General features: G+C 35.6%; 1 protein-coding gene across 1 annotated transcript in view; it reads right to left on the bottom strand.

Annotated features, from left to right (window-relative positions):
• Positions 1 to 27884, bottom strand: part of b4galt2 (UDP-Gal:betaGlcNAc beta 1,4- galactosyltransferase, polypeptide 2) — a 356229-nt gene that overhangs the window by 175957 nt on the left and 152388 nt on the right. The gene's annotated exons all lie outside the window — the stretch shown is intronic.

Genomic DNA, 27884 nt, shown 5'->3' with positions numbered 1-27884 from the left:
AGGGAATAAGGGATGTAGAGAGTGAATGACAGAGGGAGAGCTTTTACTTCAAAGCAATACTGTACGTGTATCAAAGCGATGTGTGCAAAAATAAAGGTTTCAAGGGACATGCTCTGAATAATGCAGCATTTAATAAGATGCACAGGCTTTGGAAAACATATATTCCTAAAAAAATAAAGACTTTGAAGTATTTCAGTGTAAACACAACATGAAAGGTAATTATGCCTTCGGTGACAATGCCACACCTTATATGATATCAATCCATCATTCTTCTGAATAACAGATCAAATCCACTTCTGTTCTATGTGTGATGTGCACTAATTAGAAAGAAGGCTTCTCTGGTCCAGACTGTAAACTCAGCCTGTGGGAGCCACGATCATTAAAATACACAAGGAACTGCTGGTTCAGCTCAGACCAAAGCTCTGTAAACCTAAACCACATTTCACTGAACCAGACTGTGACACTAACTGTGTAGTTGGTGGATTTTAAAGGGGTCATATTTTGCTAAACCCACTTTTATTCGTCTTTGGTTTATTTATTTGTGTATTTCGACCCTAATAGTTGATAAAGTTTGAATTGGAACCCTCCAGGTGCTGCAAAGGTATCTTTATATTCATTTTGGTAAAAACTGAGTTGATTTCTACAACCTGTTTTAATTCCTTCTTAATTTGTTACGTCTATAACTAGCTACGTCTCGATATTTGCACGTATAAGGTCAAGACTTCCGACAAACATTTCTCTGACATAATTGTTTGTTAGCAGCAGCGGTTGTAGTCCGTACTGAAAATATGTCCAAACTTCGATCCGATTACCTAAAAAACAACCATGTCACCGCGTTTGATGGAAGAGTACATCAACCAATCAGATGTGTGGCATCTTGTAACACCTGATGTTATAATAGTTGGATACTGACTTTAGTCAGTTGTAAAAATGGTTCACTGAACATGTTTGTGGCACCAGATCATTTTGAAAATAGTTGTATATAGTTTTCCTGAGGAATTTCCTACATCTTCTTGTAAAAAGCTGTATACAACTTTGTCAGTTGCTATATTTGTAATTATGTTTTTTGAAGTTTTCAATTTACATGTTCATTCTAAGTTTATTACCTTCGCCAAGGAGGTTATGTTTTTGCCAGGGTTTGTTTGTCTGTCTGTCTGTCTGTCTGTTTGTTTGTTTGTCTGTCCGTTAGTGTGCAACATAACTCAAAAAGTTATGGACAGATTTGGATGAAATTTTCAGGGTTTGTTGGAAATGGGATGAGGAAGAAATGATTAAATTTTGGTGGTGATCGGGGGGGGGGGGCACTGATCAGCCTTGGCGGAGGTCTGCGCTCTCCGAGTGCTTCTAGTTCAACATGTTTTTGGTGAAAAACAGTAAAGAATCAAACTTTTTCCTGCTTAGATTTCATGTTTTTTTTGTAATTTTAGGTTCAGTGTGTTAATGCAGCAAATAAAAATATTTTGATTGACAAGAAAAGCACTCGGAGAGCGCAGACCTCCACCAAGACAGATCTGTCCACCCCCACCCCCCCATCACCACCAAAATTTAATCATTTCTTCCTTGTGCCAGTATCAACATTTCCTGAAAATTTCATGAAAATCCGTCCATAACTTTTTGAGTTATCTTGCTAACAAACAAACAAACAAACAAACAAACAAACAAACAAACAGGGGGTAATAATAACTATACATGGTGATGCAATACTTCTACTGTATCTAGAGCTGGGCGATATGGAAAAAAATCCTATCACGATAATTTTTTTCATATCAGACAATACTGATATGTATCACGATATAAATCAAATAACTATTTTTGTCAAGCTTAAATTTTCTGTTGCTCACAAGTTAGTTGTGAAGACATCAGGAGGTTATTTTGGATTTAAATATGATTTATTTTCTGTCAGAGGTTGAAGATGTCAGATGTGCTGAAGAACATTACACAACTGTTTCAGATAAATAAAACAGGTACATATATTTAAAACTAAAATAAAAGTCTGAGCAGCAGGTAAAAGCTTTCAAGTTTTAAAAGAGAACACAAACAAAACAGACCATCTTCACAAAACAGTACTGGGGGTATATACATGGGGGTGCGTTCCATAACTGCCGTAACTAGCGTAAATCGAAAATGAAACTTAACATGCTCTGACTGTCCGACTCCCAGCTTCTATGCCACACCCTACTTTTCGGTAACCCAGTCGCCCGAGTTCTCATTCAAATTTTCTCCCTGTATCCTATGGTTTCTAATTTTAAATTATGTGGGATGCAGTCGAATATAATATCATAAGTGAGGTCAACCTTATTAAAGAAAACTGTTTTCTGTGGTTCCAAAACTGGTCACATTAGTGAGGTTAAATTCTATTCATTTTATAGTGTATGACAGGGGTGTCAAACTCATGTTAGTTCAGGGGCCATATTCAGCTAAATTTGACTTGCAGTGGGCTGAACCAGTAAAATAGTAACATAATAATATATAAATAATGTCAACTCCAAACTTTCCTCTATGTTTTAGCGTGAAAAAAGTCAAATTAAATCATGAAAAGGTTTACATCTACAAACTATCCTCTCATAAGATGTGAATAACATGAACAAACTGAAAAAATAAGTGTAATTTTAACAATGTTCTGCCTCAGTTTATAATTTACACATGTACATTTTAACATACAGATCATAACAAATACACAAAACATTTAATATCAGGCAGAATATTTGTTAAAATTGTACTTACTTTTCTTAAAACATTTCAGATTATTCACATTTTTTTTGTGAAATTATACTTTGTTTTAGTGTAAATACATGAAAATATTTACATTTACAAAGAGAAAAATTTGGATTTGTGTGTATTTATAGATTATTATGATTGTATTTTTGTGGTTTGACCCACTGGAGATTGAATTGGTCTGAATGTGGAACCTGAACTAAAAGGATTGCTCATATTTTAGTGTAATTTTTGCATTTCACAAATTCATCCCAGGGGCCGGACTGGACCCTTTGGCGGGCCGGATTTGGCCCCCGGGCCGCATGTTTAACACCTGTGGTGTATGATAGGAAAAAAATAGTTTGAAGTGATTTGAAGCATAATGTTAATTTAGCTCCAGCTTTGTGTTGCGTATACTGGTCTTTTAAGTGGGCACAGCCGGAACCACACACACTGTTTTACCTTCCAGCCTTATTTTATACGACACTTGTACGATTGAAATTACAGCCATTATTATTCCCTTCCATTTGATCAGACTCTCCAGGTAATACATGTCCGTCGCTGCATGATGTGAACGGACACGCAGCGGCAGCGATGAGGACCCTGCAGGTAATAATCCACTTAGCATTGACGTCTGAGCATTGTGTTGAGAGGTCTCCTCCAATCAACGCCGCACAGGCAACGGAAAAGATCGATGCCAACAAGGTTACATGTTCATAACACACCTCTTTATCATACCACAGGAACTGAATGCAAATAGTCCCAACAGCACTCTCCTCTGACCACTCCTGCCAGTCACCTCCCATCCTCTCCACACTCACCCGCTCTTACGCCTCTCTATCTGTTTTTCACCCCCTCTTTTCCTCTCCTGCTCTAATGAGCCAGTAACTAGAACATGGTGTTTTCATCGTGTCTGTGTGTGCTGTGTGTGTTAATTCTCAAACTGCAAAAAGTAAGACACAATAACAGAGAATACAAGCGCATACTAGTGGCATAAAACACACTATTTTTAGCTCGTCAGACTTTATTGTGGTGTTGTTTTTACATTTAAATTAGTTCAGCCGTGTGTCAAGTTGCCAGATAAATGGAGCAGTGACTTCTGTTAAAACATACACATATTAAATATACATTTGCAACAGTATCTGCCCACCACCTCTTTTAATTTAAACAAACAACCCACTTCTGAGTCCTATATTAGGCTTTATTTAGTCCAAGTTTTTAATTCAGTATAAAGCAATGGGAGTGCTGTGTGTTTTTAATGTAGTGTGTCTCAGTGTACAAACTAACTAGGTTTGGTAAATAAATACATGAATAAAAACAGAGATGAACAACCCGAAATGTGCAATTTGAACAAATATTCTGCCTGTTCCTAAATGTTTTGTGAATTTATGGATCCACTGTGATCTGGAGTTGTGTTAATAATAATAATAAGAAGAATGGAATATTGTAGAAATTGTTCAAATTTTAGTTCCAAACTCCAAAATTTGAACAATATTCCAGCCTAATATGATCTAAGGTGCAAGTGGGCCAGACCAGTAAAATAAAAATAAACAATAGGATAAGAACTTTTGAGTGAAAAAAGTAAATTCCGTACAGTAAAAAATACACTTAAATATGCTTAAATATCCTACAATACACGCAAAAATCCACTTAAATATGCTCAAATATCCTACAATACACACAAAAATAGATGTAAAGATGCTCAAAAATCCTATAATACACGCAAAAATACACTTAAATATGTCCAAATATCCTACAATACACGCAAAAATACACTTAAATATGCTGAAATATCCTACAATACACGCAAAAATACACTTAAATATGCTCAAATATCCTACAATACATGCAAAAATACACTTAAATATGCTCAACAATCCTACAATACACGCAAAAATACACTTAAATATGCTGAAATATCTTACAATACACGCAAAAAAAACACTTAAATATGCTCAAAAATCCTACAATACACGCAAAAATACACTTAAATATGCTTAAATATCCTACAATACACACAAAAATGCACTTAAATATGCTCAAAAATCCTACAATACACGCAAAAAAAACACTTAAATATGCTCAAAAATCCTACAATACACGCAAAAATACACTTAAATATGCTGAAATATCCTACAATACACGCAAAAATACACTTAAATATGCTTAAATATCCTACAATACACACAAAAATGCACTTGAATATGCTCAAAAATCCTACAATACATGCAAAAATACACTTAAATATGTTCAAATATCCTACAATACACGCAAAAATACACCTAATTATGCTCAAAAATCCTACAATACATGCAAAAATACACTTAAATATGCTCAAAAATCCTACAATACACACAAAAATACACTTAATTATGCTCAAAAATCCTACAATACATGCAAAAATACACTTAAATATGCTCAAAAATCCTACAATACACGCAAAAAAAAACACTTAAATATGCTCAAAAATCCTACAATACACGCAAAAATACACTTAAATATGCTGAAATATCCTACAATACACGCAAAAATACACTTAAATATGCTTAAATATCCTACAATACACACAAAAATGCACTTAAATATGCTCAAAAATCCTACAATACATGCAAAAATACACTTAAATATGTTCAAATATCCTACAATACACGCAAAAATACACCTAATTATGCTCAAAAATCCTACAATACATGCAAAAATACACTTAAATATGCTCAAAAATCCTACAATACACGCAAAAATACACTTAATTATGCTCAAAAATCCTACAATACATGCAAAAATACACTTAAATATGCTCAAAAATCCTACAATACACGCAAAAATACACTTAAATGTGCTTAAATATGCTGAAATATCATACAATACACAAATAAATACACTTAATTATACTCACAAATCCAACAATACACACAAAAATACACTTAAATATGCTAAAAAATCCTACAATACACGCAAAATACACTTAAATATGCTTAAATATCCTACAATACACGCAAAAATACACTTAAATATGCTCAAGAATCCTACAATACACGCAAAAATACACTTAAAATTCCGTAATTAAAATGTTTACATCTACGAATTGTACTTGAACATAACATGAACAAACATCAACGACCTGGAAATTCTTTAGTAAAATAAGTGCAATGTTAACAATATTTCACCTTAGTTTATCATTTATACATGTGAATCACAACTTACAGATCACAGTGGAGCTACAAATGCACCAAACATTAAATAACAGGGAGAATATTATTAAAATTCCACATACTTCTCTTAAGACATTTCAGATATTCACATTTTTATGTAAAAGACTAGTCTATAAATGTGAACATTTTTATGTAATTTTACATTTTTTACACTAAAACAAAAAGACAAATTTGCAGTTTTCATTATTTATAGTTTATTACGATGGTATTTTACTATTCTGATCCACTAAAGAATTAATTGACCTAAAATTATTTTAACATCCTTGATTGTTAATATTTTCAGTGTCATTTTTGTATTTCTCAAATTCATCCCACGGGCCGGACTGAACCCTTTGGCGGGCTGGATTTGGCCCCTGGGCCACATGTTTGACACCCCTGGACTAGAAGAACCTCTTAAAATTAAACACTGACATCATCCCGTTTCGCACAGCTACATAAGACATGAATATTACAGAAAGCGTGCACAGATAAGAAACATTCAGTCAAAAAATCTGAGTGCTGCGCAAATTGTGGCGAAGGGCAAAATGATAAATGAGGGTTGTAATGTGCCTTAAGCTGACAGAGGTGCAATTATCACATGTGTAGTGGCACACACAAACGCACACATGTAACAGCTTATCTAGGCGGCAATATTATAGTAATACATTATAATCATGGCGCTTGATCGCTCTATCTGGGACACCCGCTGCACTTTGGGGAATAAATCACTGCTTTGTCTGCAAATATACACACACCAAAACTTCCCTCCGCAATAATAATGAACCAAATCTCTGAGCTATTAGGCTAGCAGCACATGTACTGACACAACAGAGAGCAGACCTGAGGCAGTGAACAGTTTAGAAACACCAAACACACACACACACATATAAGACAAATCTGCCTATTTGCAGTTGTGATTCAGTCCGGGACAGACTTGATAACACAGAAACAGAAATAGACGGAGAATCGGAGCACTTGAGTGTTTTGTTGGCTCTGAGGGCTTAGTGTGACGTGATGCATCCATTGCGACGCTGCGCTTTTCTCTAGCGCTGTCTCATTTTGTTAATTTGCCCTGCCCTTTCCTCTATATATCTCTCACATCGCTCATATGTCAGGGTTGAAATACTGCGTGTCACATCACTTCCTGTCACTATCGCTCTCTCTCTCTCTTTTTCTTTCTCCACCGGCTGCTGAGGCTCAACATGGGGTCCAGAGCCCCTGATACTGTACATTACAGCAGGACGCCTGGTTTCTCTGGTGGTCATTATTGTTAGTCATAATGAGAGGACTCAGAACAAGGGCGACAGACAAAAGAATGATGTGAGATCAGATGTGTTGTAAACAAGCGAGTGTTATTATTGAAAAAGAACATGTTCAGTAGAAATAAACCCAAAATAAAGGCTATAATCAGAATAAAAAGGACAATAATTTGACAGTTTTACTATGTCCAATGTTCAGAAATCTCCACAGCTGCCTTGGTGAGAATATCTCTTTAACCCTTCAATGCATGAATTATGAGAACCTTAGTCAATATTATTTTTTTTTTTTTTTGAGTGTTTTTATTCTTCTTTAGGCATGAAAAAAACAATGCAATTGATGTTTTGTTTTGTTTTTTTTATGAATCTATTTTTCATGGAGTTACAAAAATGTCCACTCAGCTGGTTACCATTAGTTTAATTTTTGAAGTAAAGAAACATGTATTTAAAACTCATCATCAGAAAGTGATAAACTGTGTGAAAAACATGAAACAAAAACATTTTTAATGCCACTAATCTCATGTTTTGACACATTTTATCCTACTCAAATACTAGTTAATACTCATTTCATGAAGATAATATCCTCCTGAGACCCAGGAAATTGACAATTTTAGCTTTTTTACACTAAAAAATTGTCTTGATTGGAAACTGCATAATGCAACAGTTTTTTCAGACACATTTTTAAAATCATTTTTATTTATTGATTGATTTTTTTAATGGAATGTCCTTTGCAATGGACAGCATTTAAGTTAAACTGTCAAACTTTTGTCCCCTATAGAGGACAAAATGCATTGCTGGGTCTCAGGAGGATATGCAAAAAACAACAACAACAACAAAACAAATCAAAGCAAACTTTTTGTTTCAGAAAACTGTTACTTACAGTCTAATAACAATTAGCAATTGATGTTCACTCAAACATGTTACTGCAGATCAGGTTTATCAAGAACAGCAAAGTTACAATAATTGTATGAATGTCAGTGTTTGAGATGATGCAAAAATGTCCACTGTGTTGGCTGATATGGAACTAAAACAACAAAACCCATGAATATACAAGAAAACAGCTGGAGAAGAGCTGTCCACTGGAGTGACCACTATGCACGACAGGGTTAAATACAATCACCGGCCACTATATTAGGTACACCTCACCAGTGCTTTGTGTAGCCTACCTAATAAAGTGGCCACTGAGTGTATATGTTGCTGCTGGTATTCAACTCAGTTTAGTTCAGGGGTCACATTCAGCTCAGTTTGATCTCAAACAAGTCAGAGCAGTAAAATAATAACATTAATACCCAGTGTTTTTCAGCCTTGGAGTTGGGACCCCACATGGGGCCACCTCGAATTCAAATGGGGTCGCCTGAAATTTCTACAAATTGATTAAAAATAAATAAATAAATTACTAATAAAAATATATATATATGGTGAGTTGACAGAGACTATCCTAATCCATAAAAGACATGACAAACTGTGAAGCTGAAACTGAAGCACTGTGGTTCTGTTTATCTGTCAAATGTTCATTGTGGTCAGTTTCAGATGCTGCAGCTCTTTCATAATTCATAGTTTGAGTTCTTGTTTGTTCAGTATTAATTGTCAGCCTTGTAAATCCAAGCTGGACTGACTGTACATATCCTGAGCAAGGAAAATAAAATTCTACCTTTGTGCAGTAATCTACACCTGGCTTTTCTTCCTCTGTCCATAATAATATACATTACATAGACTAAATATCCTCGAAAATTATTTAGTTGCAACATACTATAGCAAACTTTTACATGATCAAAAACAAATTAATTTTAGCAAAAAAAAAAAAAAAAAAAAAAGAAATTTGTGATGTTAAAATGGGGTTATGAGCCAAAAAAAAGGTTAGAAACCACTGTAACAACCTATGACCAATGACAACTCCAAAATTTCTCCATGTTTTAGAGTGAAAATAGTAAAATTAGATTATGACAAAGTTTACATTTACTATCCTTTAAAAATGTGAATTATATGAACAACCATGAACAACCTGAAATTTCTTAAGAAAAATAAATGCAATTTTAACAATATTCTGCCTCAGTTTATCACTTATACATGTGTATTACAACTTACAGATCACAGTGGATCTACAAATACACAAAACATTTAGTAACAGGCGGAATATTGTGATAAGACATTTCAGACTGTACATAATTGTTTGTGAAAAGACAGTTTCAAGTAATATTACCTTTTCACACTAAAACAAAGAGACACATTTAGCGTTGTCATTATTTATAGGTTATTATGATAGTATTTTACTGGTACATCCCACTTGACATCAGATTGGTCTGTATGTGGAACCTGAACTAAAATGATTTGGACACCCAGGATTGTTAATATGTCCAGTGTAATGTTTGCATTTCCAGCTAGATTGGATCCCTTGGCGGGCAAGTTTTGGTATGTTTGCCACCCCTGCTCTATCTTAGTTGGAACCAGTGGATAATTGAGTTCCTGTTGCTGGACTCAGTCTGACCATTCCCCTCTGACCTTTGGCATCAGCACAGCATTTTCCCTCACAGAACTGATGCTCACTGGGTCTTTCCTCTGTTTCTGATCATTCACAGTAAACCCTGGAGGTGTTTGTGTGTGAAAGTCCTAGCAGATTAGCAGTTTCTGAAATACTCAGACCAGCCCATCTGGCACCAACAGCCATATCTGGATTTCACCTCCACTTCACATTCTGATGCTCAAGTTGAACTTCAGCTGATCGTCTAAACCAGGGGTGTCAAACATGCGGCTTGGGGGCCAAATGTGGCCCGCCAAAGGGTCCAGTTCAGCCCCTGGGATGTTTTGCCAAGTGCAAAAATTCCACAGTCTTGAACTGAATTAAGCAAAAAAAAAATGTAGCTTGAATTAAGGAAAAACATCTTCAATTAAGCCAAAAAAAAAAATCTTCAATTAAGTAAAAAAAAAATCTCGAATTTAGCGAAAAAATCTTCAATTACGCCAAAAAAATCTTCAATTAAGTTAAAAAAAAAATATATATATATATATTGAATTAAGCAAAAAAAAAAAAAAAAAATCTTCAATTAAGTTAAAAAAAATCATGAATTAAGCAAAAAAAAAAAATCTTCAATTAAGTAAAAAAACTTCAATTAAGCCAAAAAAAAAAAAATTGAATTAAGTCAAAAAAAAAAAAAAAAAAAATTCAATTAAGTAAAAAAAAAAAAAAAATTGAATTAGGCCAAGTAAATCTAATAAATCTAGAATGAACAACTTATTGTTTTCTCTGTTTTAGTGCGAAAAATAACATTAAATTATGAAAATATTTACATTTACAAACTATCCTGTAACAATAAAATGTGAATAACCTGAACAAATATGAACAACCTGAAATGTCTAAAGAAAATTAAGCACAATTTGAACAATTTTTCTGCCTGTTCCTCAGTGTTTAGTGTCTTTGTAGATGTGATCCATAATGCACATGGACAAATGATAAGTTGAGTAATAATATTGTTAAAATTGCACTAAATTTTCTTATGTTTTTAAATTTAAATTTCATTTTTTTCAGTTTTTTTTTTTTTTTTTTTTGGATAGTTTATAAAAGTAAGTACTTTCATAATTTAATGTTGGGTTTTTTTTACACTAAAACAAAGACAAAAATTTTGAGTTGTCATTATTTATAGGTTATTATGTTATTATTTTTCTGGTCCGGCCCATTTCCGATCAAATTTAGCTGAATATGGAACTGAACTAAAATGAGTTTGACACCCCTGGTCTAAACCATGTCTACATATTTAATGCACATACACCTTTACCAGAAAAATTTGAATATTTTTTTTCTTTTAGAAACATTTTTCTTTTTATTCCTATTTACACACATCAGTAATCACTGTTGACACTGAGTCCCACTTTATCAAGGATAAATCACATTGTCACAATCATTTCATGAGAAAATGTAAAAAAAAATAAAAAATTCCATTCCAACTTTATGGACAATGGTGTAGTTGGTCAGATTGGACGTTTAAGTTAACGTGCAGATGAATACATGTGTGTCCATCAGATGTACACACTACCACAACTATCAAAGAAGGGACTGTTATGTGATAAACTAGAGCGATTTAACCCTTAAAGACCCAAACATCCTCCACCTACCAAAATCATCCACTGATCTAATATGTTTAATACCTGTTGATCCACTAATCGTATCAATACATGTAATTAATTGGTGTAAAATACAGTTTGTAGTCTTTTCATGGTCATCAGATATGACCCATTTGGACATTCAGAGGTTCTGTAATTACCGTGGAAACACCGTCATCTTCTACAACATTGATTCACCAGTAAAACCCATGGAGTTGGATCAATGACAGTGGATGGAGACACTGGGTTTATGTTCATTTAATGATAGATTTTGCTGAAAAAGTCACTTTTTCTTCAGTTTTCTCTATTTTTAATATAATAATCCTCAACTTTACTCTGAGCTTTTAAGAACATCTACATGATTATTAAATTAAATGTAGCAAAATACATGATTTTTCGCCGGAAAAAATATGAAATATAGTAGATAATATTACAACAAATTGTGATAAATCACTTAAGGACAGTTAAATGTAGAGAAAAGTTCATTTTGAAACTGCTACAAATGTCACACTGGGTCCTTATGGGTGAAGAGGAAAATCTATAGCTCTTTTTGAAATAATTATAAAAAAAAAACAAAAAACAAGAGCATATATAATGTCAAATAAGTATAAATAAGTTAGGTTGAAAAACTGATTATTGTTGGAGAAGAATCTGGAACTTATAAAACAAGACTAGGTGGGCACAAGAGAAATGAACAGATTTTTTCCACGTCTGTGCAGATTCAGTGAAATATTTCAGTCAGTGGATAATGCCATCATAAGCCTTTAAATATAAGATTTAAATAAAGTTCCTATGCATTTGGGTGCTTTTTTCTTAAAAAAAAAAAAAAAAAAGAAAAGAAAATAAGAAAAAGAAAAAAAAAAATAAGACACTGAAAAACAGATTCATTGATTCATTTGAACCCTGACATCTAAGGAGGTGAACTATCCTCTGGACCACAAATCAGCAGCTCAAACAGAGCCCTGCATTAACATGTACATGATCAGACACGTGGTGTTTCTGCCTCAAAAACAGACATGACTAAACAGACATGACTAAACAGACATGACTAAACAGAAGTGACTAAACAGAAGTGACTAAACAGAAGTGAAGCGGCCTGAACAGGACTAAACACTATTACCTGTGACATTTGGAGCAGGTTAATCGTCTGCTTCATGTTCAGTCTGGAGTCATGACAGTGTCTGTATTTCACTTGAGGCCACTTGACAACACAGCAAAACTCATCCAATCACAACTGGACAAGACAACAAAAACAACTCTGATTGGCTCCAGGGTGCAGAAATTAATGACCTGAGATGAACCTTTCATCCTCCAATAAGGACACGAGCACATGACACCTGTTAGGCCAAAGTTTTCAGAGATGCACACACTTGTTTTACCAGCGCCCTGCAACCAGGAAGTGGACACAGAATCACAGAAACGAATGAAACACAGTTAAAAACAACTTCAACGAGGCTTACGCTGACAGCAAGGGTATATCCACAAAATCCCCCCAATCCTCTGCTATATATAAATCTATCCACAATAATTGTTAGATAATCGATATGACCTCAATTTCAACTACATGGACCTGATAGTGGCAGAATAATGGCCAGAGAACCCATTTTCCCCACAAAACTCCACCTAGTGAATGAAAATGACACCATATGAACTCTGGATGGTAGTGAGAAAATGAACATTTGCAAGACAATCAATATGAACCAAACTTTATCTCAATTGGTCTATTATTGCTTGATTTATGTCCAAAAAACAGGTTTTCAACTACAGCGCCTCCATTTGGATGACTTATAATACTCATAGAGAAGCTGAAATCGATAGGGTTCTTCCACTAGGGGTCTCCTATGTTAGTTATGAAGGGAGAAGAAATCCAACCAAATCTATTCTAGTTATTGCATTCACACCAAGGAGAACCAGTGTCAGATCCAGCAGCAGAGGCATTTGGAGTAAAATCAGTATATTCCTTCGGGATAAAATGCATGTTGCCATGAAGTGCAGGACACACAGTGAGTATTATGTCATAATAATTTAAACTTTTTTTTAAAAATTTTAAATACAATTTTGCACTGCAAGAAATCTAAATCTTACCAAGTGTATTTTTCCTCATTTCTGGTCAAAATATTTTATCACACTTAAAATAAGACATAATCACGTAAAGAGTCACTTTTCAGTGAGATATAAGAACTGATTTCTAAACAATAAATCTGGAAAATCTTATTTCAAGAAATCTTACCAAGATAATTTTCACTTGTTCCACTGGTAGATTTTTTTGCTTGAATTAAGCAAAAAATATCTTGAATTCATTCATTTTCTGAACCTGCTTTATCCTCACTAGGGTCACGGGGGTCGCTGGAGCCTATCCCAGCTACTTATGGGTGAAGGTGGGGTACACCCTGGACATGTCACCAGTTCATCGCAGGGCTGAACATATAGAAACAAACAACCACTCTCACATTCACACCTATGGGCAATTTCGATTAACCCATTAACCTATCAGTGTATGTGTTTGGATGGTGGGAGGAAGCCGGAGAACCCGGAGAGAACCCACGCAGACACAGGAAGAACATGCAAACTCCACACAGAAAAGTCCCACCCCCGTCGACTGGTGTTGGAATTGAACCCAGGACCTTCTTGCTGTGAGGCACAAGTGCTATCCACTGCACCACCGTGTTGCCAGTATTATATCCTAATAATATAAACTTTTTTAAAATTTTAAATAAATTTTTGCACTGCAGGCAATCTAAATCTTACCAAGTGAATTTTTCTCATTTCTAGTCAAAATATCGCATCACACTTAAATTAAGAAATAATCACCTAAAGAGTAACTTTTCAGTGAGATATAAGAACTTATTTTTTGATAATAGATCTGGAAAATCTTATTTCAAGAAATCTTATCATGATAATTTTCACTTGTTCCATTGGCAGATCTTTTTGTGCACAGACTACTGATATTATTTGACAGTGGAAGCTCTATTTTCATAAATATTGGATTTGGAATAGCACGTGTATGTGAAAACTTTTGCTGGTGGACGGACGTGACATTACCCATGATGCTCTGGTCAGTACCAGTACTTTATTAGGAATAAACTTATAGACTTACTATTGCTAATTCTGCTCTTATTCATAAATGTTAGTATTGTGGATCTAAAACAATAACAGCTGACACAAAAACACTAAATGTGGCAGTGGACGGATGTGACATGGTTGTTGTGGATCCCATCATACTGATGCTCTGCAGCCATGTCACCGTTTACACTAATGATCCCTGTGCAAAAACTAGGATCACAATTATTTATTGTGTAGTTTATCATCATACTAAAGAGGAAATAACAATATAGAATTGTTATTTCTTTATAAAAATGCTTATTATTAGAAAACTGTTGATTTAAAAAGTGACGTGTGACATTCTTCATGTATGTATTGGTGTAACATAAGCAGGATGGATCAGCACCATACTCCAGATTGAACCTGTAAAAATAAAACATGTGATATGTAGGATAGAATCTGGGAAGAAAAATTGGGGAATCTAAAAGAATAGAATATTTGTTTTTCAGGTAAATTCAGTTCAAATATAACTTGGCCATTTGTGACATGAAAATATAGCATTAATTGTGATGAAATTGGACATTTTTGAGCAGAAAACATAGTTCGTATGAGCATCAACATGTTGAACAGAACTGAAATCCTGTAAATTTGCAGAACTTGCATTTACCAACACAACATTCCTTTGGGGATTCACTTAGATTGATTTCTTATGCACAAAGACAGAAATAAGACCTCTGAGCAAATTTTAGCCGTTATATAAGTGAATGCAAAATTAAGAGCATCCAAAAACTTACACTCAGAATGGAATTGGAAGGAACAATAGTGAGCTCCATTAGTAAACTTTAGTGTTTGGTCTAAGGCGTGAGTCCGTGTCCAGAACAACCTGCTGTGTCGTCGCTGTGTTCCTGGTCAGGCCATCTGACCACACACACTCCACGACAGGCGGCCTGTTCATCAGCAGCTCTGTTCTGAGACTTTTGGTGCCTTCATGTTACTTTAGTGACAGCTGCTGCAGTGCCAGTGTCACATTTCAGGGAGAAGTTGGAAGTTTATAATTGAGTTCAGTGCTTTGGCCTAAGGACTAGGGAAGGAATGAGACTGAAAGAAGAAATGGAAAGAAGGAAAAAAGAGGAGAAAGGAAAAGAGTGAAAGTGCAAAGAAAGAGGGAGGGACAGATTGTTCCTCTGCTGCTGCCTCCCACTGACACAGACACTGTGACAATACAGACATTCAGCTCTGAATCTTATTAGCCGCTCCACTCTCTCCTTCTTCTTCTCTCCGTTTCAATCATTTACAAGTGTCTTTACCAAGTGGGGGACATAATTGCTACTCTTCTAGAAAGGGAGAAATAGAGATGCAGGTACGTGGAATGAGACCAGAAGGGAAAAAAAAAAAAAAAACAGGTGGAATGGAGAGAAAGAAAGGCTGGAAAATATATCCTCCTGAGACCCAGGAAGGTAAAAGTTTTAGTTTTTATACTTTAAATAATTGTCTTGATCGGAAACAGCATAAGGCAACAGTTTTCCAGATACATTGTGTCTTTTTCTTTCTTTCTTTTTTTTTTTTTTTTAAGGAATATCCTTTACAGTAGACAGTGTTTTTTTGTTTGTTTAGTTTTGTTGTTTTAAGTAAAGCTGTGAAACTCTTGTCCACTAAAGAGGACAAAAATACCTTGCAGGGTCTCAGGAGGATATGTGAGTGACAACAAGAGTGGAGAGTGGGAAAGAACAGATAAATACATTTAAAGGGGTCATATTTTGCTAAACACACTTTTATTAGTTGTTGGTACATTTATTTGTGTATTTAGGGACTCTAATAGTTCAAAAAGTTTGAATTTGAACCCTCCAGGTGCTGCAAAGCTATCTTTATATTCATTCCGACAAAAATCGAGTGAATAAGATAAGATAAGATAAGATAAGATAAGACTTTGTTGATCTCACCATGGGGAAATTTAACAGCCATCTATGCATTTTTGCAAAAATCGAGTGGATTTCTACAACCCATTTTAATTCCTGCTTAATTTGTTACATCTTTAACTAGTTACGTCACGACATTTGCACATATAAGGTCAAGACTTCCAACGAACATTTCTCACAGTCTGACATAACTGTTTGTCAGCAGCAGTGGTTGTAGTCCATATTGAAAATATGTCCAAACTTCGAGCCTATTACCTAAAATGTTCAGTTTTTGGTTGAAAAGGACAGAGCAGCACAGCCAACAACCTGGAGGGGGTGGGGCTTGAAGTGGCTCATTTGCATGTAAAGGGCCAGCGCTCAAAACCACCTTTCTGGTGTCATTACTCAGAAATAGGGTTGAACATGGACCTGTGGAGTTGAATTAATGAAGAATTCAGACCCAAGCAGAGCATTTACAGTTTATGTAGACCACAGGGAAATGTTTTAAAATGCAGAATTCCATTGAAAAAAAGCAAAATATCACTCCTTTAAACAAACATTTGGCAAATCACTGAAAAAAACAACCATGTCACTGTGTTTGTTGGAAAAGTACATAAACCAATCAGACGTGTGGCCTCTTGTGACGTCTGATGTTATAATAGTTATAATAGATATACTTTTGTCACTTGTAAAAATGGTTCACTGAACATGTTTGTGGCACCAGATCATTTTGAAAATAGTTGTATATAGTTTTCCTGGACCACAGGGAAATGTTTTAAAATGTATAATTCCATTTTAAAAAAGCAAAATATCACTCCTTTAACTAAAGCTTTGGTGCAACATTTTAAGGCTCGTACAGACTGAACAGTTTCAGCAGTCGCACAAATGTATTAGCATCCACACTATGGGACACATGTCTAACACAAATGTCGACTCTGTGAAGATACAAGGCCTGACTTTAATACAAACCTCCTTCAAAAAAAGGCCTGGTACCTCTTGTAGCCACTACAATATAGAAAATACATATTAGACTTTTATTATACTTGGAGCATGAAATGCATGCATAGTAATAACTGCAATTATCTGTATGATAATTTATCATCAACTAGTTTTCATGGTTCACACAGTTTGTATAAATGAACCGTAGCAACATTTATTTTTCCAGTTTTTTCCTCTCCTGCTGCCGCTTCTCAAGGGTCCTCTACATAAGACGACCATCTGACAATCACTAGTGGCGAAGTCTGCGTCCATGCATGAAACCCTGCCTCTGTGTCTGTGCTCATGTCAATTTACTGGATCAGAGGATTATGGGTATTCAAGAACGTCCTGAAAACATGCAGTTCCAGACACGCAACACATCCAATCATCTGTGTGGGTGTGTATTTACTCACAGCCGTGTGTATGTTTGCATATGTGTGTGTTCGCATGTGCCGCGACAGGGGCGACGAGGGGTTAACGATGGATTCACGGCACACAATCAGCGAGCACAAAGCGTACAGAGGAGGCTGCATCAACCAAGAGGAAAATCAAATCTTGTTGCCAAAAAAAAATAGTTTTGCATTTTAAATAGTGGTGAAGTTATTTGTTGATTGTCACTAGAAATATACTGAAAGTCACCATCAGATTTAACTGCGATAAAACATGATTTTTTTTAATAAAGTAGTAAAAAGATGAAACAAACATCCTTGTCTTTTATGGGGAAATTTGCTTAATACTGAAAATGAAACAGCATCTACTTAGGAACTCAAACAGCACATGTAATTTAGTTTAAAAAAAAGAGTCAGTAGTGCTTTAAAATAAACTGATCCCATGTAAAGCAGCTGTTCCAGGATATATGAAAAATGTTTAACATTTTAAATAGTTTGTGCGAATTCATTTGTTGATTGTCAGGAAAAATATAGTGTCAGATTTAACAACAGTAAAACATCTTTTAATAAAGCAGTAAAAAGATGGAACAAACATCCTATTTTTTTTCATTTTGTATTTTTTTACAGGGAATTTTGCTTAATACTGAAAATGAAACAGCATTAGGAACTCAAACAGCACATGTAATTTAGTTTAAAAAAAAAAAAAGAGTCAGTAGTACTTTAAAATAAACTGATCAATTGTAAAGCAGCTGTTCCAGGATAGATGAAAAATATTTCAGATTTTAAATAGTTGTTGCCAAGTCATTTGTTGATTGTCAGGAAAAACATATTGTTTGATTTAACTACAATAAAACATTATCTTTTAATAATGTAGTAAAAAGCATGGAACAAACATCCTATTTTTGTTTTTTTTCTTTTTTACAGGGAATTTTGCTTAATACAGCAAATGAGACAGCATCTAGGAAATCAAACAGCACATGTAATTTAGTTAAAAAAACAGTCAGATGTCAGTAGTACTTTAACATAAAACGTCCTCATATAAAGCAGCTGTTCCAGGATGGATTACTGTAATGGTTATACGGTTATTAGGTGCATTAGGTTTGCACTCGAGGATGCTCCTAATGGATCTAGTCTAGGATTCAGCAGCGATCTAAATTAAATATACCACTGCTTTCACAGTCACCAGATTTCTACCTAATTGAATAATTATGGGGAATTTTTGGAACAACTTGTTAGACAAGATTCCTCATTACCATCATCAAACCAAATAAGGGAACATGCTTTGGAAAAATTCATCTTTACAGTAGAGAAGCCTGGGACTATGTTTATTTCTTTCTATTTTTTTTTTTTTTTTTTTACATTAAAGAACATGTGCAAGGTAAGATTAGCAAGTGCCAAGAATGGAAATAAATAAGACGGCAGTATACTGTAAGAGGAGCTGGTGAAGGAGAAAGAAATTAATAACACAGGCGGCATCTTGAAGCTGATAGGGGCAGAGGATAATCTGCACTAGCACTTTTATGAGAAAGAGAGAGAGCTTGTTAGGTTATTAAAAAAGCAGGATATAGTATGTGTGTGATATAAACAAAATAATGAAATACCAGTTCTAGTTGGCTTTGTATATTTCTTTCATCAAAATGCTGGTGAATCTTATTATAATGGTGAACAAAAGAACCTCTTCCACGGGCATTTCTCCTTGAATTGTTTTGTTCCCTTGTTCAGGCGTGTTAGCCGCCACGAGCAACTACCCAGATTTCATAATTAGGAGTAGTATTTGTATTTTCTGCCAAACAACTTCAGAGCACATAAACAAGCCTTATGAAATCATTAATGAGTGTGGATTTTAAAAAAGCCGAGGAAAATAATTAGTCCTGCATACGTCAGATACAAGGACTAATTCCAGGGAAAAAAAGTCTTGCATTTATTGAAGTGCTGCACATTATCACCCAAACAACAACAACAACAACAACAACAATGACTAAAAAAGGCCCTTAATGGCACTGGTCCATGTGCACAGTATGTTTACTGATGTGTTTTTGTTATGAGGCGGAAGAGGTTGCAAGTAGGGGGCACGAAACAGATGGAGGAAGCATGTAACGCAACATTGTATTCTGGCAAAAGAAGCCGGGTGTTTGTGGAGGAAAAGGGAGGATGGAGAGGATGTAAAAAAAAAAAAAAAAAAAAAAAAAAAAAAAAAAAAAGAAAAGAATGAAGAGCGATACCTACTGCAAACTGAGAGATAGCAGCAGCTGAACAAACACACAAAGAGAAGAGTGATACTGCAGAGAAGACAAGACACAATAAGATGATGAAAGAAAGACCAAGCGAATGGAAGCGTGAGGTTGGGAGTCGAACACAACACTTAAGAAAGGAAGGTGGTGTTTGACTACACTGCAGAATGACACCTTTTACAGGTATTTTATTAGCTTGGAATCACAGCATTTGTTCCTTGAAATACAGAGAAAAGCTTTAGAAAATAAAGATGAATGTGTTTTGGGGTTTCTTTTTTAGGTGCAACTAGCGTTGTTCCATTTCCTTTATATCACAGGTGTCAAACATACAGCCCACTGGCTAAAACCGGCCCCCCAGAGGGTCCAATCTGGCCCTTGGGATGAATTTTTGAAATCGGCTAAAATTTACTCAGGGGGTCAAATGAGTGGCCATTTTTGTCAAAAAAAAAAAAAAAAAAAAAACTTGTAAGAAATGCATAGAACTGTGTTGAAATAATGCTACTTATAATTTGTGCACAGACTACTGATATTATTTGACAGTGGAAGCTCTGTTTTCAGAAATATTGGATTTTGAAAATCATGTGTATGTGAAAACTTTTGCTAGTGGACGAACGTGACATTACCCATGATGCTCTGGTCAGTACCAGTACTTTATTAGGAATAAACTTATAGACTTACTATTGCTAATTATCCTCTTATTCATAAATGTTAGTATTGTGGATCTAAAAAAATAACAGCTGACACAAAAACACTAAATGTGTCAGTGGATGGATGTGACATGGTTGTTACAGATCCCATCATACTGATGCTCTGCAGCCATGTCACCGTTTACACTAATGATCCCTGTGCAAAAACTAGGATCACAATTATTTATTGTATAGTTTATCATCATACTAAAGAGTAAATAACAATATAGAATTGTTATTTCTTTACAAAAATGCTTATTATTAGAAAACTGTTGATTTAAAAAGTGACGTGTGCCATTCTTCATGTATGTATTGGTGTAACATAAGCAGGATGGATCAGCACCATACTCCAGATTGAACCTGTAAAAATAAAACATGTGATATGTAGGATAGAATCTGGGAAGAAAAATTGGGGAATCTACTAAAAGAATAGAATATTTGTTTTTCAGGTAAATTCAGTTCAAATATAACTTGGCCATTTGTGACATGAAAATATAGCATTAATTGTGATGAAATTGGACATTTTTGAGCTGAAAACATAGTTCATATGAGCATCAACATGTTGAACAGAACTGAAATCCTGTACATTTGCAGAACTGTCATTTACCAACACAAAGTTGGGGATTCACTTAGGTTGATTTCTTATGCGCAAAGACAGAAATAAGACCTCTAAGCAAATTTTAGCCGAAATGCAAAAATTACACTCAAGGATGTTAAATTTTGTTAGTTCAGGTCCCACGTGCAGACCAATATAATGTAAAGTGGATCAGACCAGAATAATACTATCATAACTAGAGAAACACCCAAAGAGGGCAGACCTCCGCCAAGGCAGATGAGCCCTCCCACCCCCCCGATCACCACCAAAATGTAATCATTTATTCCATGTGCCAGTATAAACATTTCCTGAAAATTTCATCAAAATCTGTCCATAGATTTTTGACATATCTTGCTAACAGACAAACAAACAAAGAGACTAGAAAACTAGTTGGAGAATGCAGAACTCTGCCAAGGCTGATCAGCCCCAAAAAAACAAACCTCCTATCTGCAAATTTTTAGATTTTGAGTTTTCACATTAAATGGTGAGAACAAGGATGACTCCACATTTTCAGTCTATCTGCAAGATAATCCCACCCTTTCTTATGACATGGATATCTTTAACAAAGACCATACTATAATAAAACTAAACGTTTTTTTTTGTTTTGTTTCCTGAAAAAAGTGAATTTTCAGATCGGAGGTTTCGTATTCTGGCCATCGATATCCTCCTTGGCGGAGATAATAACATATAAATATTAACAACTCTGCATTTTTCTGTTTTTTTTAAAGAGTAACAAGTAAAATTCCATACAAATGTTGACATTTACAAACTAACCTTTCAGACAAAATGTGAATAACCTGAACAAATGTGAACAACCTGAACTGTTTTAAGAGAAGGTAGTGCAATTTTAACAATATTCTGTTTGTTACTAAATGTTTTGTGTATTTGTAGATCCACTGTGATCTGTAAGTTGTAATGCACATGTGTAAATGACAAACTGAGGCAGAATATTGTTAAAATTGCACTTATTTTTCTAAAGAAATTTCAGGTTGTTCATGTTTTTCACATTTTTTAAGGAAACTCTGTAGATATAAACACTTTCATAATGTCATTTCCCTTTGTTCATTGTTATGTTACTGGTTCAGATCCTATTGGGCTGAATGTGGAACCTAAACTTAAATGAGTTTGACACCCCTGCTTTATATGAAGACAATAATCTGACTTCCTGATCATCATCATCCTGTTAATCTGGAATTAACATATTCCAAGTAATCTAGGGACAGCATGAGGGCGAAGCTGGTGGAACAGCTCGACTTTATACACGCTCCATCCACCACACCGACTAGTTTATTTCCCTAGATGCTGTTTTTGGCCTGATTTGGACTGTTCTCCCTATTACATGAAATCAAATCTGGCTCTACCCCGCATGACTGGCAGATGAAACAACACCAGTATGCCAGCCTGTGTGTGTACGTGTGTACGTGTGTGTGTGTGTGATGTATTTGGCGGTACAGCTACAGGTCTCAGTGCTACTGTCCAGCTGGCACACCGATGTGGTAGTTGGCACATATGCTCTCACACACACTAACATATCCACACACACACTGACTATAAACACTACCCTCCAAAGAGTCTGGATCCTGAAACAGTCATATCCGAGCTAAGACTCCAAGGTCATGATGCTTTCAGAGCACAGCGGGGCTTGTCGTGTCAGGGTGGACAGACATGAAATGGTGCAGGAAGCCGAGTGCAGGCATGCCAGAGGATTACAATGTACACTCAACTTGTCATCCTGCCAGAAACGCTGCAGCCACAGACAGCGCACATTTCATTATTGGTCAGGGCCAAGTTATAAAATCACATCATGGAGGGTGAAGTCAAACTTTTCTTGAGGAGCGATACTGTTCCATTGTAAACACTGCTATATCAAAATGATTTATTTATTTACAAGGCAAACAATGACATAAAAAGAAACATCCATTCCATTATTTTGACTAAATTACTTTTTGTAGTCTGCACAATAAAAAAGAAAATTAGGGGACATCGAAAACCCCAAAAGGTTTATAAAACTGTCTCACTCAGAAAGTACAAGACAGACTTTCTAAAAAAAAAAAGGAAATAATGCCGTGTTTCCACTACATGGTATCGGCTCGACTTGACTCAACTTAACTCGGCCTTTTTCCATTACAAAAAAGGGCCTGGAATCTGGTACCTGGTACTAGTGTTTTGGTATCACCTCCACTGAGGTTCCAGGACTGGGGACCAGATACTAAAAGGTGACATGTAAACACTGCAGACCACTGACTGGTCAGAGTTGTCTCTGTGACCCGCCGTTTTACAAAAAACAGATGCAGAAGTTTACAGTAAATACAGCGGTAGGTTAATACACATGATGACAGCCCGCAAAACTACACCATGGTTTGTCCAGGAGGTTTAGACGTAAAAATTCAGCACGAGCTTGAGGAGACAACACGAAACGAGCGAGTTTAGCAGCAACTGTCTGAGCAGGCAACACGGAAGTAACGCGCCCCATCGCTATGACATCCAGGTACTGTAAAGTTGGTAGTATCCTGTAATGGAAATGGTCTCTAGGAATAGGACCTGGTACCCGAGTCGAGTCGAGTCGAGGTGAGCCGAGTCGAGCTGGTTCCACATCATGGAAACGCAGCATAAATAAAAAAAACTAGAAATGCCGTCCTTGACTTTTTGAGTTATCTTGCTAACAAACAAACACACAAACACACAAAGCAAAGCGATCACAATACCACCTGGCGGAGGTAATGAGCAACAAACAAGATAAAATCACTGAAAACGAAGAATTGGTGCCAAAAAGAAAAGTCAGTTATTTGGAATTATTTCAGCTACAAGAAGGATGATATTAAAACATGTGTTCTGTGTTGCCACAAAAAGAGGAAGCAACTAATTTGTTTGACCATTTATGTCAGCATCACACAGCTATTATATCCTCCTGAGTAGTTTTTTCATTTCATAATATATATCACAGGGTTAAACAAGAAAAGCACTCGGAGAGCGCAGACCTCCGCCAAGGCAGATCAGTCCCGCCCCCCCCCCCCCCCCCCCCCCCCCAAAAAAAAAATCACCACCAAAATTTTATAATTTGTTCCTTATGCCAGTATCAACATTTCCAGAATTTTTCATCAAAATCTGTCCATAATTTTTTGAGTTATCTTGCTAACAGACAGACAGACAAACAAACCCAGATGAAAACATAACCTCTGCCGTCCCTTAGCAGAAGTAATAAGTAAAGCCCAAAATGAAACTGCTGCTGCTTTCATTGGAGACCTTTCCTTCACAAAAAAATGGTTTGTTAAAAAAGAATCAATCAATCATTGCCTGCCAGTGGCTGTGATTCCACTAAATGTGAAGCAAATTCAAAGCAAAGTTTGGGGGAAAATAATGTCTTTCTGCAGGCGATTAAATTGGCTGCATTATGTTTCCATTTACATGGCTATCACATCCGACATGCCAATAATAAAGAGAGAAGAAGAGCAGTTATGATGTCACAATTTACCTGAAAAAGGTGTTTCCATCTCCTGTTATGTGCATTAACTCAACTCAGCTCAAGATGAAATCAATATTTGTCAGGTTTTTTTTGTTTTTTGTTATTGCTTGTGAATATTGAACACATACTTTATGGTGTGATTTTGACAGAATTGATCATTTCTGAGTTCAGCCAACAGTGACAAAATTTCCCATAATGCCCAGTTCTACTCACCCTTTTCTACAATACCTCACTTATGTTAAGAGGATACAATATTAGCCATGTAAATGTATATATATGTTGAATTTGTCCTGAATCTATCTGCAAACCAGGATAAACTCAATCCCAAAAACATGAATAGCTAGTAGTTTTACGCATCTTTGGCTGACTTTATAGTGCTTTAAATGAAAAGCAGATAAACTAAATACTCTTTCAGGGAACATTCCTCGCTGAACTGAAGCTGACATTTGACATTTTCTGAAGACTGTGGCTGTGTGTGTCGTGTAAGTCCACACACACACACACACACACACAAAAACACACGTAAATCCATCTGAGTATCAGTGTCAGAGTAACAGTGTCGCTCTGTTCACGTCCGTCTTGATCTTCCTCTGCTCTAATCTCCTCTTTCCTCCTTTTCTGACTAGAATTTCCTTCTTGTGTCCATCACCGTTTAAACACTATCCAAATTGGTCCGTATCGGTGTGGATGAAAACACTAAACTCTGTTGGATTTGGCTTCTTTAAAGAGGGCAAAAACAAGAAAAACTGTAGGCAGATGGAAAGAGGAACAATACAGTGACTCTAAAGGTGAAAATATTATGGCTAAAATTTACTTAGGGGGTCAAAACAGTGGCCATTTTGTTGTAAGAAATGCATAGAACTGTGTTGAAATAATGCTAATTCATTTGTGCACAGACTACTGATATTATTTGACAGTGGAAGCTCTATTTTCAGAAATATTGGATTTTGAATAGCACGTGTATGTGAAAACTTTTGCTGGTGGACGGACGTGACATTACCCATGATGCTCTGGTCAGTACCAGTACTTTATTAGGAATAAACTTACAGACTTACTATTGCTAATTCTCCTCTTATTCATAAATGTTAGTATTGTGGATCTAAAACAATAACAGCTGACACAAAAACACAAAATGTGTCAGTGGACGGATGTGACATGGTTGTTACAGATCCCATCATACTGATGCTCTGCAGCCATGTCACCGTTTACACTAATGATCCCTGTGCAAAAACTAGATCACAATTATTTATTGTATAGTTTATCATCATACTAAAGAGTAAATACCAATATAGAATTGTTATTTCTTTATAAAAATGCTTATTATTAGAAAACTGTTGATTTAAAAAGTGACGTGTGCCATTCTTCATGTATGTATTGGTGTAACATAAGCAGGATGGATCAGCACCATACTCCAGATTGAACCTGTACAAATAAAATGTGATATGTAGGATAGAATCTGGGAAGAAAAACTGGGGAATCTAAAAGAATAGAATATTAGTTTTTCAGGTAAATTCAGTTCAAATATAACTTGGCCATTTGTGACATGAAAATATAGCATTAATTGTGATGAAACTGGACATTTTTGAGCTGAAAACATAGTTCATATGAGCATCAACATGTTGAACAGAACTGAAATCCTGATTGATTTCTTATGCACAAAGACAGAAACAAGACCTCTAAGCAAATTTTAGCCGATAAAGATTTTCATTGTTTTTCACAGAAAAAGAAATGAACAAGATGATTTCAGTCTGGTGAAGTGTGAAGAATGTGTGACACCAAAACTACCATGAAAAGTTTTAATTAATAAGAAGATTAAATATCAAAGCATTGACGACTTCCTAAACACAGACATGCAGTGAAGTGTACTGGAGATGAAATAAAGTTTGTCTCCAAAACTGATGGGATCCTCATTAAAAATGTAACTAAACCCTCAAATTGAATGTAATCCTCCATTAAATCATTACTCATACACACAAAAACCGATCCTTAAACTCTCCACTAAAGGAAATAGCTTAATGTGACCTCTAAAAGCGCTTTTAATGATTTTGCTCTGTAATTACATTGGGTGTAAAATGACTTAATGACTAGGGGGCTAAAAGAGCAAGTTATGTGTTTTAATTTGGGTGCCTTGCAGCTACAAGATATGAACAGAAGAACTGCAGTGTATTGCTGTTTCGCAACATATGGCTGTTTTTTTTTTTTTTTAGTTTTTTTGTTTTTTTTTTTGTTTTTTTTGTAGTTGTTTTTACTTAGCTCAATTAGGGAAACAAGCAAAGTAAAACTACTACGGTACTCATCCATGCCTGTCTTAAAATGCACAGCAACTCCAGTAGCAGCACAATGAATCAAAAGGCAGCTTGTGAACTCGGGTCCTGATTTATTCCACAGCGCATCACCATAATAATTAGGAGCCACGCAGTTACGGATGACTCGTCACAGAAAATAGCAAAAAAAAAAAAAAAAAAAAGCACACAAATATGAATTTAAATGAGGGTTTCAACTGTGCTGTACATGTATTACATGTCCTAAAATTTCATGTTATCTCTATTATTATTATGGTAGTGTGACCGTCCACAGCAGGTGAGTTTCCATCCTGCTGTGTTTATTTGCATTTTCAAGTTTTGCAGTAGAAGATTTTTTTTATTTTTTATTCTGGAGTCCAAAGACATGCACTGTAGAGTGAATGGCTGTTCGCTGTACATGATGAACCCCCATAACCCTCATGAAAACATAAATAGATGGAGGAACATAGATGGAGGGGATGGAAAATCTGGTAAATTCGCTACAGTAGAAACAGATTTGGGGTGAAATTGTAGCCAATAAGAATACTGCACCATTCACTGGGTTATTAATAGAAATAAACACAATTATTGCCTTATTAGATGGAAAACAGCGATGAAAAGGCACCATGTGTAACGAACATAAGGAAGAAATGTTAGATAAATCTTTAAGAAATAGTAGAAGAGGCAGCCAGGTTGTTAACACGCACCAGTCGTTGGTCCCACATCACTCCAGTACTCGCATCCCTACATTGGCTTCCAATAAAATTCCGCATCCGCTTCAAAATACTCTTAATTACTTTTAAAGCCCTGCACAACCTCGCCCCCAGTTCCACTTCTGACCTCCTAGTTCCCTACTCATCGTCACGTCCACTCCGTTCATCAAACATTAACCTCCTATCCATCCCCCGTTGCAACTTCTCAACAAAAGGTGACTGTGCTTTTGCAATTCTGGCCCCAACCCTCTGGAATAATCTTCCCCATTACATCAGATCATTAGATTCTATAGACACCTTCAAGCAACTCTTAAAAACTCACTTTTATAAACAAGCATTTCATTAAATCTCCTCTGTTTACACCCCAGTGAATA

Source organism: Sphaeramia orbicularis, chromosome 17, assembly GCF_902148855.1.
Source record: "Sphaeramia orbicularis chromosome 17, fSphaOr1.1, whole genome shotgun sequence".
NCBI lineage: Eukaryota > Metazoa > Chordata > Actinopteri > Kurtiformes > Apogonidae > Sphaeramia > Sphaeramia orbicularis.
The sequence above is the reverse complement of the archived record's forward strand: the minus strand, read 5'-3'. Positions and strand labels throughout refer to the sequence as shown.